We start from the raw sequence: 13,509 nt of genomic DNA on the forward strand, positions 1-13,509 counted from the left end.
TTTAAAAATGCATTAATTAATTGATAAATTAATAAATTATTATTTATAGAGTATTGTTGATTCAAAATGAATATAGAGATTAATTATATAAGAAAATTGTGTTTTATTAATTTTCATAGATTTATATAAGAGTTTTCTAAATAGAGATTGAAAAAATTATTATTTTCATAATTAATAATTATAAAAAGTATTTTTAAGGTTTTATATGCATATATGTTTTTCCTATTATAAAATTTAGAATGAAATAAAACGATAAAATAAACTTTCATAAATTTAATTTTTGATAAATTAATAGTTTTTTATAAAAGAGAAATTTTTTCAATCTCGACTTGGATTGATATGTTAAATTAATAGTTTTAATAAATTAATAAGATTATAATTTTTTTTTAAAAAAACTCTTATAAAAATCTTTGAAAATAAACATATATAACCAAAACCACGTGCATTCAATCAAAAAATAATTTTTAAAATAATAATTTATTAATTTATCGGTTAATTGATATCTTTCTAAAATTGAATATCATTGATTAAAATATTATTAATTTATAGAAGTTCTACATTATTGTAAAATTCCAAACATCTAAAATATTACTAACTTTCGTTTTTTTTTAAAATACTATTAATCATACTCATCACTTTTCAAACATGTAATTAATAAATTAAAAAAATAAATAAACAAATGTCTATCTAGCAATTGCAAGAGTAACAAAATATATTCTTTAAAATAATAATTTATTAATTCAATGGTTAATTAAAACTTCTCTAAATTATTATTATTATTATTATTATTATTATTATTATTATTATTATTATTATTATTATTATTATTATATATAAAGAATTTCCCCGTAGACGCCATATTTTCATTTACCGAGATTGATCTTATGTGTTATAAATATTAAATTTTTATTTTTATTAGTTTTTTTCTAAAATTTTGATATTTCAAATTTTTATATTTTTCTCAACTAAACACTATAGATAAGATAAATTGATAAATAAATTTTAAATTTATTTTTTTTTGTTATTTTATAAATAAAAAAATAAATTTAAATATTATCGAAAAAAGAATATTTATACATAACATATAATATTAAATATATTATATGATTTTATACACACACAACGTGTATGTGCGATTATGCTAGTTATTTTATAAAGAGAATATAGTCAAAATGTTCCTGTATATTTACTCATTTTGTGTTTTGGTCATTTAAGTATTTAATTTTGGATATTGGTCCTATAAGTTAAGTTATATTTTAGTTTTTAGTCTTTTTTCATGGATTATAGACGTGAAATCAGAAAATGATGACGTGCGAACTAAAAATTTTTTACGGCATTGAAAAATGATGATGTATCTGTTGTGGCGTCAATACTTGAATGTCATGTTTTCAAAATCAGATTGGACCGATCGGTTCAACCGGTTTGACCAGGAATCGATCACCGGTCAAGTCTAAAACACTACAAAAAACCGTTTTAATCGTTCAACCGACCAGAATCGGTCAAGAACCGACTAAGAACCAAAAAATCGATTTTTTGATTTTTTTTTTTAAAAAATAGTTTTTTTATTTTAAAACCTTATTTTAATATTTTATTATATATATGATACCCTGAAAGGCCAGGGGTGTCAGGGCTGTATTAAAGCAAGGGTAGCAGAGCTGTTAGTCAGGACAGCGAGTAAGACTCTAGCCCGACTATTTTTTGGAGGAGTAGTGATACCCTGAAAGGCCAGGGATGTCAGGGCTGTATTAAAGCAAGGGTAGCAGGGCTGTTAGTCAGGACAGCGAGTAAGACTCTAGCCCGACTATTTTTGGAAGGAGTAGTGATACCCTGGTAAGCCAGGGGTGACAGGGCCAGGAAAGGCCAAGGGTGTCAGGGCTGTATTAAAGCAGGCTAGGAGCTTCAGGATCCCGGGAGACCAGATCTGCATGACTTAGACAAAGCCCATGTCTCAAGGGCATGATCCCCACGACTGCCATAATCCCGAGCCTTCCGGCTCCATTGTGCATCACAGGTAAACGTGGGTAACTCCTGCACCCACGATCCAGATCGTGGCCACTACCCTGGAAATGTGGAGTGACTCTCTCACTCCAAGGCCTATAAATACCTGGCCACAGGCATTTGTAGAGGTATGTTCATCTAAAATCCCAAAGCACTATACTCATTTTTCCTAAAAGCCCACTCTATTTCTAAGTCTGACTTAAGCATCGGAGTGGCCCCGCCGGAAAACCTTCCGGCACCCCACTAACGTGCTTTCATTCTTTTCCCTTGTGTGCAGATCATCCCGATCCAGGAGGGACAAACCATATTTTACACCTACTAGCCCGGTCATCACGTCAGGCCCACTTCACTACCCTGACAACCCGGGCCCCGGTTTGATAAACCATCATCATTGGCGCCGTCTGTGGAAAGCTTGTTCTATAGACGTAGATATGGCTTCTCATGAGCAAACATCACCTAGAGACCACCAGCAAGGCCGGAACATTACCATTCCTATGGAGCAGTTCGAATCATATGTTCAGGATATGATACGGAAGTCGTTGATAGCTGCAAAGCAACCCAATCAAAGGACATAACAGTGGAGGAAGAAAGGAACCGGGGTAATCCAAACCCTAATGCCCAAGTTAGAGAAGGAGAAGAAGAAGAAAGCTCTTGGATGCACTCAATACAGCCTTCCATGGCGGATGAGTTGCATGAACTTAGGAGGAAAGTACAGAAATTGGAAGAAGGGGGTTCCAAAATGGCTTGGCCTATCAAGATTCCGGGTTGCCCTTTTTCGCAGGAGGTGATAGAGGAACCCTTGCCATTAAATTACAAGTCGGCAAAAATCCGGGAGTATGATGGGAGCACGGACCCAGAGGAGCACCTGGCTCGGTTTGAGAATGTAGCTATGTTACATTGCTATGGGGATAAGATCAAGTGCAAAGTCTTCTTAACCACTTTGGTGGATTCTGCCCAAAGATGGTTTGAGAAGTTGGAGCCCCAAAGTGTTCGATCCTTTGCAGAATTCAAGCAAGTGTTTTTGCAGCACTTCGGCAGTAGAAAGAGGTATAGGAAAACTGCCTATAGCCTATTTGAAGCAAAACAGTCAGGAGAGGATTCTCTACGAACCTATATCAAAAGGTTCAACAAGATTGCTTTGGAGGTCCCGACCTGTGCCCAGGAGACCAAGATCACGGCCTTCACTCAAGGTCTTCGGGAAGGGGAATTTTTTCAAATCACTAGTGAAGAAAGCACCCCGAACTTTTGAAAATTTGCTAGCTCGGGCTGAAAAATACATTAACATGGAGGAAGCTCAGAGGCAGAAGAAGGAGGTAACCCGGCGGGAGGGAAGCCGGGAACAAGGAAGAAGTAGAGAAAGCCATGATCCCATGGGGCGGTTATCCCGGTATGCTCCGCACCGAGGGACCCGAGATAGGACTGTTCACGTGTGCGAAAAAGGAGTTGCAACCCAGACCCCTATTTCTAGGAAGAAGTTCTGGAAGTACTGTGCGCTTCATCAGGAGTGCACTCATGACACCAGTGAATGCTGAACTCTGCAGCAGAGACATCAGCTACCTTATGTTAGAGATGGTAATCCGGTTTCGAAAAAGCCCCGAAGTGTGCCTTGGCTTCGGGGGTCACAGACACTGGTTTCTCCCCGGGATGTCACCAGCTCTCGGGAAAAAGGGAAACAAGAAATGGATCATGTAAAAAAGGACAAGACATCAGGAGATGGGCCAGCCAAAGGTATCATTAACATGATATCAGGAGGATCTACTGACGGAGATTCGAACCGGGCTAGGAAGGCCTGGAGTCGGAGGGAAAGTTTAGGGGTGGAGGAAGGGCGACAGGGTTCAGGGCCAATCATCACATTCGGATCCCAAGACCTGGAAGGAGTAAACCTACCACATAATGACGCCTTGCTTATACAAGCTCGGATCGCCAATTATGATGTTCGAAGGGTGTTTGTCGACTCGGGAAGCTCAGTAAACGTCCTTTTTCAAGAAGAATTCGAGCAGATAGATCTGCATGGGTATGAGTTGAGCCCGGTAAAAACTGCCTTATATGGTTTTGCAGGGCACACCGTTCAACCCCAAGGGGAAATGTTGCTGCCCATAACCTTAGGGTCAGGAGATGAGAAGAGGACGGTCATGACAAGATTCACATTAGTAGAAGCACCCTCTTCTTATAATGTCATCTTGGGGAGGCCGGCTATGAATTCTTTCAAAGCCGTGGCCTCAGCTTACCATCAAAAGATCAAATTCCCAGTGGGAGATAAGTTCGGAGAAGTCCGAGGAGATCAACCTTCTTCCCGAAAATGCTATGCCAAGACAGTGAAGGTAGATTACAAGAGGGCAAGACAGAGTGGGAAGGAAGGAGCCCAGGGGGAAGAGAAGTCTGTTCTGTGGAGGAGTCTAAAGGTGAGTATAAAGAGGTGGAGCTGGAGCTCAGGCAAACAGGGAAGTCTATTAAAATAGCCCGGGACTTAGAAGCAAGGTTGGCTGAAACATTGAAAGGTTGCCTCATTCAGAATAAGGATGTGTTCGCCTGGGCTCAGGGCGATTTGATGGGAGTTTCATCTCATGTTGCAGAGCACAAACTCAACAACATCTCTGGAGCCCGGCCTGTATTACAAAAGAAGAGGCATTTCGGGGCTGAGAAGGATAAAGTGATAGCGAAGCAAGTTCAAGAGCTACTGCGGGCCGGACACATCAAAGAAGTACAATTTCCTACTTGGTTGTCCAACGTAGTGCTGGTACCAAAAGCTAGTGGGAAGTGGCGGATGTGTGTGGATTTCCGGGATTTAAATAAAGCCTGCCCCAAGGATTGTTATCCTTTACCCCGGATTGACCAATTGGAGGATTTCACATCCGGGTGTGAATTGCTGAGCTTCATGGATGCATACCAGGGCTACCATCAAATTCCTTTAGCCCTGGAAGATCAAGAAAAAGTCAGTTTTATCACCTCGGGAGGTACTTTCTGTTACGTGGTTATGCCATTTGGTCTAAAAAATGCAGGGGCTATGTATCAGCGGATGATGGACAGAGTGTTCCGGGAACAGGTGGGTCGAAACATGGAGGTATATGTGGATGATATATTGGTGAAGTCCAGGACCCGGGATTGTTTTATACCCGACCTGGAGGAAACTTTTGCCACAGTTCGGCGGTATGGGATCAAGTTGAATCTGGCCAAGTGTATGTTTGGGGTGAAAAGTGGCAAGTTTTTGGGGTTCATGGTAACTGAACGTGGGATAGAAGTCAACCCAGAAAAAGTGAAGCTGTTGCGGGAAATGCCTTCGCCAACATCTATCAAGGAGGTACAGCGATTGACCGGCCGGATTACAGCCCTGGCTCGGTTTATAGCTCGGTCAGCTCACCGCAGCTATAATTTTTTCCAAGTGTTGCGTAAAGCCCAGAGGTTTGGCTGGACTGAGCAGTGCGAGCAGGCCTTTCAGGAGTTGAAGGAGCATCTGGCTAGCTTGCCTATCTTGGTTAAGCCAGAGCCAGGGGAAATATTGTGGATATATCTGTCTACTACTGAGAAGGCGGTCAACACTGTTTTAATAAAAGAGGAAAAGGGAGATCAGAGGCCTATGTACTACGTCAGTCATGCTTTGAAGGGGGCGGAAGTTAGATATACGGAGATTGAGAAGATGGCCCTGGCTCTGGTAATAACAGCCCGGAAATTGAGACCTTATTTCTTGTCTCACCCGGTAACTATTTTTACTAATAGCCTCCTAGGGCGAATCATGAATCATCCGGATGCCTCGGGGAGGCTCGTAAAATGGTCGATGGAGTTGGGAGAATATGACATTGAATACCAGCCGCGTAAAGCCATCAAAGCCCAGGCTTTATCCGATTTTTTGACAGAGGTGGCCACTTTTGACCAAGAGAAAGTATGGAGGGTTTTTGTAGATGGAGCCAGTGGTGTAGGGGTCATCCTGATCTCACCTACCCAGGAGAAAATCGAGATAGCCGTAAAGCTGAATTTCCAGGCCTCCAACAACGAAGCTGAATATGAGGCTGTGATAGCTGGGATGCAACGGGCTCGGGAAGTCGGGGTAAGTCATATTATAATATATTCTGACTCACAGTTGGTTGTTCAGCAAGTAAAGAAGACCTTCTGTACCCGAGAGGAGAAATTGATAAAATATTATAAGATAATTGAAGAACTCGGGGCCAGTTTCACTACTTGGAGTATAGAGCAGATACCCCGAGAAGAAAATAGGGAAGCAGATGCCTTGGCTAAAAGAGCGGTCACTGGGGAAAATGATGGTAAAGAATCCCTGGTACAGAGGGAAATGGTGGCTGCCATAGAAGCCCGGGAGCCGGTCCTCCGAGAAGATACATGGATGGCCCCGATGGTCAAGTACCTTACCCATGGGGATCTCCCGGAAGACAGAGGACAAGCCCGGGTCATACGAAGACAGGTAGCCAGATTTGCTATTTTAGGAGGAAGGCTTTATAGGCGTTCCTATCAGGGCCCTTTGCTCAAATGCTTGGGGGAAGGGGAAACAGAATATGTCTTGCGGGAAGTGCATGAGGGATTTTATGGAAACCATGGAGGGTCTATGAGTCTGGTCCGAAGGGTATTGTTGTCCGGATACTGGTGGCCCACTTTGCAGGCTGATGCATCTAAAATTTCTCGATCTTGTGAAGGATGTCAGAGGTTTGGCAATATACAGCATAGCCCGGCAAGTAGCTTGAATCCCGTATGGGCATCGTGACCCTTTGACCAATGGGGTCTGGACATAGTAGGACCTTTTCCACAAGCCCGGGCACAGAAGAAGTTCTTGCTGGTAGCCGTTGATTATTTTTCCAAGTGGGTGGAGGCAGAGCCTTTGGCAAAAATAACAGAAGCCGAAGTGATGAAGTTTTTGTGGAAGAACATAGTGTGCCGGTTTGGGCTCCCAAGGAAGTTGGTTTCGGATAATGGTAGGCAGTTTCAGGGGCAGAAATTGGCAGATTGGTGTGCCGAGATGAACATTAAGCAGGCCTTCACCTCGGTCGCCTATCCTCAAAGTAATGGTCAAACAAAAGTGACCAACCGTACTATTGTTCAATCTTTACAGGCTCGGTTGCATGGAATGGGGAAAGACTGGGTTGAGGAGATCCCAAGTGTGTTGTGGGCCTATCGAACCACTCCTCATACGGCTACACAGGAATCACCTTTTAGCCTGGTATATGGTTCGGAGGCTATTCTGCCAGTAGAGATTGGACAACCTTCAGCTCGGATTAGGGCATATGAGGATACGAAAGAAGGAGCCCGGGCACAAGAATTGGATCTCATTGAAGAGCGAAGGGAGAAAGCAGCTCGCAGAATGGAGGCCTATTGTAACGCCCCATTTTTATCTTAATTGATGTTATTTGAGATAATCAGTGATTTCAAAATTCGAGACCGGACTTTTTATTGATCAGGGTCCTTTTTGCAAAATTTGGAAATTTTAGGGACTAAAACGCAAATTATGGATTTTATATATTATCTAAACTTAGGATGATTGGTAAGTATTCCTCATCTCTTCCCCCAACCGAGAAGACTCCATTGAAGCGCCCCTTTTGTGTTTCAAGCTTTCTGATTTCAGTCCGAGCTCGATCCGGCCGTTGGAATTTAATTCTGAAGGCAGATTATCGATCACTGCAGCGAGAGCTCCGTTATATCGTAAGTTTTTCTACGATCAGATACATTCTAGTTTTTGGATGTTGTTAGAATCGTGCGAGATTTGAGTATGTTGTTCTTGACAGAGTTCTGATTGTTTATTATCTGTCGGTTTTGAGTTTGAGCGACGAATGGAATTGTTATGAATTTTCTTGTCATTTTCGAGAATGATGATTTTGAGATGTGTTGATTTTGTGTTGGGTTTGATGTTTGAGGATTGGAATGAGTATGTTGAGCTGTTGTTTTGCAGTCTGCATTTTCGGATTGGTCAGTTTATAGCCGTTATGCCGTCAGTTTGAGTTTTGGATATCGTTTCGATATTTTGATCGTATTGAGTTTTGATTGAGTTTTGATATCGATTTTGATCCGTGACTTCTTCTGATAGATTGATTGGGAGTCTTTGAAGTTGCTAGAGTTGCAGCTTTTGGCAAGTTTGGAAGAGTTGAGCCGGTATAGTATCGATGTCTTTCTATATCGATTAATGAACTTGATTGGATAGTTTTTGAATTGAGAATTGTTGTTTTCAGATTGAAGTGTTGGAACGACAAAGAAGAGGTATAAGACGACTTTGGAATGGAATGGGACGATTAACTCGAATCAAGATTGATTCGAGTGTCCTAGAAGAAATCACATACTGCATGTTTGATTGTTTATTTGATTATATGATTGAATTTATATTGAGTGCATGAGATTACATATGCATTCATGTTGAACCTTGATTTATTCAATTTGAATTAGACGATCTAGGGATTGTAGTTGAGTATCTTGGTAGGTGATTTACTACCTTGTCGAGTAGCTCACTATAATGCTCTTGAGTCTAGAGGATTAAAGCATGCCATGTCCACCTCGAGAGGAGAGTCGGTGTGATTGTGGATGTTTTTAGCCTCGGGATCCCAAACCGAAGAAAGAAAGAATAGAAGAATTTCATTTGATTATCTGAGTCTGATAATCCAGAAGTTTAAAGACATGCATATCATTTTAAATACAGTACTCTATTGGATTATTTGATTATATGGAGAACGAGTTCTTATATGACTTGATATGTTTATTTGATTACATGCCAGTCTCTTTTACTGAGAATATTATTCTCACCGGATTATCCGGTTGTTGTCTTTGTTTGTATGTGTACTTGGCAACAGGTAGGGCAGGAACGAATCAGAGACAACATGGCTAGAGGATTGAGAGAATAGAGTGAGGCTTGGATGTTAGGAGTCACTTTGTAATTGAACTCCTTTTTGTATTGAATAAGTCCGAACTAGATGGACCTTATTATGCATGCTTTATTTTGTGAGGTTTTTATAACTCATTACATATATGTTGTATCTTGTGGAATGGGATTTTGATGTTGTTATTGTGGATTGAATGGAATTGAAAATTGGAGAAGAAAACCATAATTTTCTGGGCAGAGGGTCTCGCTCGATCGGCGAATTCTTGCGGATCGAGCGAGCACCTTTATTAGCGAGACAGAGTATGTGATTTTGATGCTCGCTCGATCGGTAAGATTTTACCGATCGAGCGAGGGGTCCTAATCCTTGGACAGAGAGTTGGATCTTTTGGCCCGCTCGATCGGTAAGAGTTTACCGATCGAGCGAGCACCACATTTTTAAAAAAAAAAAAAAAATTTGAATTCTTTAATCTTATTCTTTTAATTAAGTTGATTAATTTAATTACCTGAGATTGCATGATTAGAATCTAGGCCTCACATTAAGTGGTATCAGAGCAATAAGTTCCTGGATTTTGTTCTAGAAGTGAGCGGGGTAGACCGAGTCCGCTTGACCTTGATTTCTCGCATGTGATTGATTAATTCTATGATTACAAAATATGCGAGCATGCTTTATGGATAGAAAATTTATTTGAATTACGTGACTTGGGGATTCAAATTGTTAAAACATGATTTGATTGAGATATGAACTGTATTCATGCATTGACCTGAGTTCCATCTATCGTATTGGTAAGACGACCAGAGGTTTCTTAACACTGAAATGGTGAGATGTGAATTGAATTATCCGTGTTCTAACCCCTGTCAATTTAGATGGGTACTCGAAGAAGGCTAGACATGAATACTCCACTGATTGTTCCTACTACAGAAACTCCTCCGGTTATGACTCCTCCGGTGGTACAAATGGATGAAACGATCATGCCTATGGAAGCCTTACTGAAAAGATTCAAATCCTTCAGGCCACCGTATTTGAATGGGAAAGAGAATCCGGTAGATTGTGAGAGTTGGTTTGATGATATAGATCAGCTCTTCGATTTGCTCGACTACTCTGACGACCGTAGGGTTAGATTGGTTATTCATCAACTGCAGGGAGTGGCAAAAAGTTGGTGGATGACAACCAAGAAAGCCAAAGAGTACAGAGGTACGAAAATCACTTGGGCATTTTTTAAATCTGAATTCTATAAAAGATTTTTCCCAGTTTCCTATCGAAAGGACAAAGGTGCCGAGTTTGCAAATTTGAAGCAAGGAAATATGAGTATCGAGGACTATGTTGCGAAATTTGACAGTTTACTGAGGTTCGCCCCGCATATTGCCGACAATTAGGAGTCAAAAGCAGACCAGTTCATTAACGGTTTGCACCCTGACATCTTTATTCTGGTGAATACTGGGAGGCCAGATAACTTTTCAGATGCGATGGATCAGGCTAAGGGGGCAGAAGCGGGAATGTTAAGGAAGAGGGAGAATCAGTACCAGCCTCAACAGCAACAGCAGAGGCAGTATCAAAATCAGCCGCAGATGAATGAGGGTGGTAACAGTGGTGGTGGCAAGAAGAACTATTTCCGTCCCAAAGGAAAGCAGTTCAAGAAGTCTGGAAGCAGTTCTTCGAGCTCGGGTGGTTCGAGACAGTTCAGTTCTGGTCAGGGTTCAGGATCTTCTGGAGCTTTGTGTAGCAAGTGCGGAGGACGACACTCCAGCGACCAGTGTAGGGGAATCTTTGGGAACTTCTACATCTGCCAGCAGATGGGACATTATTCCAGACAGTGTCCTCAGAAGGGTTCTGACCAGACTCAGAGTGGAAATGCCTCTCGATAGTCATCTCAACCTCAGAGGCAATCGACTGCAGTTCACTCGTTCCAACCTCAACAACAGAATCGTCAGGGAGGTAATCAAAGTTCGAATCAATCTTCCCAACCTCAGGCTAGAGTGTTTGCTCTGAACGAAGATGAGGCTCAAGCTGCACCGAATGATGTGATTACAGGTAACTGTAAGATTTTTGGTTATCCTGCTTTTATTCTGATAGATACAGGTGCTTCTCACTCCTTCTTATCTGAGAAATTTGTGTCGATGCATGCCTTGCGTTTTGAGCCTTTGTCTGCTGTAGTTTCTGTTACTTCACCTTTGGGTGGAGGAATTGTTTTGAAGAATTTCGTTAGGAATTGTGGTTTGAGTTTTGAAGGAAATTTGATCGAGTTCGACTGTATTGTACTTGGGTTGTCTGACTTTGACTGCATAGTTGGCATAGATGTTTTGACTAAGTACAGGGCTAAAGTAGATTGTTTTCAGAAGATAGTACGTTTCCGACCAGAGATGGCAGATGAATGGAGATTCTTCGGTAATGGTTCTCGTTCTAAAATTCCTTTGATATCTGTCTTATCCATAACTAGATTATTATAGAGAGGAGCCGAAGGATTCCTTGTTTATGAGATCGATATTCTGAAGTTTAGCCCTGAGCTGAACGATATACCAGTGGTTAGGGAATTCTCTGATGTGTTTGCAGATGAGATTCCGGGATTACCACCTATTCGTGAGATTGAATTTGGCATCGAACTGACGTAAGGTACTCAAACAATTTCGAAAGCTCCGTACAGAATGGCTCCGATCGAATTGAAGGAACTGAAGGAGCAGTTGGAAGACCTGATTGTCAAGGGATACATCCGACCCAGTGTATCGCCTTGGGGTGCTCCTGTCCTGTTTGTTAGAAAGAAAGATGGCTCTATGCGTCTCTGCATTGACTATTGCCAACTGAATCAGACGACAGTTAAGAACAGGTATCCTTTAGCGCGTATAGATGATCTTTTTGATCAATTGCAGGGTTCGTATATCTATTCGAAGATAGATTTGAGATCTGGGTATCACCAGCTGAGAGTTCGTGAAGAGGATGTCCCTAAGACGGCGTTTCGAACGAGGTATGGTCATTTTGAATTTCTTGTCATGCCGTTCGGTTTGACGAACGCCCCAGCGGTCTTTATGGGGTTGATGAACCGAATCTTTCAACGCTTTCTTGATGAATTTGTAATTATCTTCATTGACGATATCTTGATCTATTCTAAGAGCCGTATCGAGCATGCAGAACATTTGAGAACTGTGTTGCAGATTTTGAGGACAGAACAGTTATTCGCCAAGCTTTCGAAGTGTGAGTTTTGGCTTGATAAAGTTGTCTTTCTGGGGCACATTATTTCAGGAGATGGGATTGCTGTGGATCCCAGCAAGATAGAAGCAGTGATGAACTGGTGCAGGCCGACTTCTGTGCCAGAAATCCGCAGTTTTATGGGTTTGGTGGGTTACTATCGTAGATTTATTCAGGGTTTCTCTTCTATTGCGAAGCCTATCACCCAGCTGACTCAGAAGAATGCTCCTTTTCTGTGGACAGATGATTGTGAAGCCAGTTTTGTTAAGTTGAAGAAGAGATTAACCAGTGCTCCGATTCTTTCTATTCCATCTGGTACTGCAGGTTTCACAGTTTATTGCGATGCTTCTCATCTTGGTCTCAGAGGTATTCTTATGCAGAGGAAGCACGTGATAGCATATGCGTCAAGGCAGCTGAAACCGCACGAGACTCGCTACCCAGTTCATGATCTTGAACTTGCTGCTATTGTTTTTGCCTTGAAGATTTGGCGTCACTACTTGTACGGTGAGTCTTTTGAGATCTTTTCGGATCATAAGAGTCTTAAATACTTATTTTCACAGTCTGAGTTGAATATGAGACAGAGGAGATGGTTAGATTTGCTGAAAGACTTCGACTGCGAGATTAAGTATTACTCGGGGAAGTCGAATGCAGCTGCCGATGCTTTGAGTCGTAAGCTTTGCTCTTTATCTCTTTCGACGATCGGTGTGTCTCGTTTGATTGACGACTGTTGCAATTCTGGATTGGAGTTTGAGTCAGATAGGAATCCGATCAGAGTTTGTCCGATTTAGGCCGAGCCAGATTTGTTTGTGTCGATCAGAGAAGCACAGAAATCAGATGAGAGTATTCAGAAGTCGATAGAGAAAGTGAGATCAGGACACCAGTCTGAGTTTCAGGTCAGGGATGATGTTTTATTTGTGAATAGCCGTATTGTTGTGCCTGAGATTGATGAGTTAAGACAGCGTATTCTGAGAGAGGCGCATTGCAGTCGGTTCAGTGTTCATCCCGGAGGCCGAAAGATGTATAACGACCTGAAGAGTCAGTTTTGTTGGAAGAAGATGAAGAGTGATGTTGTGAGGTTTGTTTCCCGATGTCTGAACTGTCAGCAAGTGAAAGCCGAGAGAAAAAGGCCGGGAGGTCTTCTGCACAGTTTGTCTATTCCGGAATGGAAGTGGGATCATATCTCGATGGACTTCGTCACAAAACTACCCCGGTCTGTTCGGGGTTGTGATGCTATTTGGGTTGTGATTGATAGGTTGACGAAGTCTGCTTGTTTCATTCCGTATCGGATGACTTATCGACACGACCAGATGGCAGAGTTGTACGTCAGAGAGATCGTCAGATTGCACGGTATGCCGAGATCATTGTTTCTGACCAAGATCCTCGGTTTACTTCTCACTTCTGGCACAGTCTGCAAGAGGCTCTTGGTACTAGATTGCACTTGAGTACAACATACCATCCTCAGACCGACGGTCAATCAGAACGGACGATTCAGACTCTGGAGGATATGTTACGAGCAGTGGTGCTTGAC

Source organism: Henckelia pumila, chromosome 4 (genome assembly GCF_033568475.1).
Source record: "Henckelia pumila isolate YLH828 chromosome 4, ASM3356847v2, whole genome shotgun sequence".
In the NCBI taxonomy this organism is placed as follows: Eukaryota; Viridiplantae; Streptophyta; class Magnoliopsida; order Lamiales; family Gesneriaceae; genus Henckelia; species Henckelia pumila.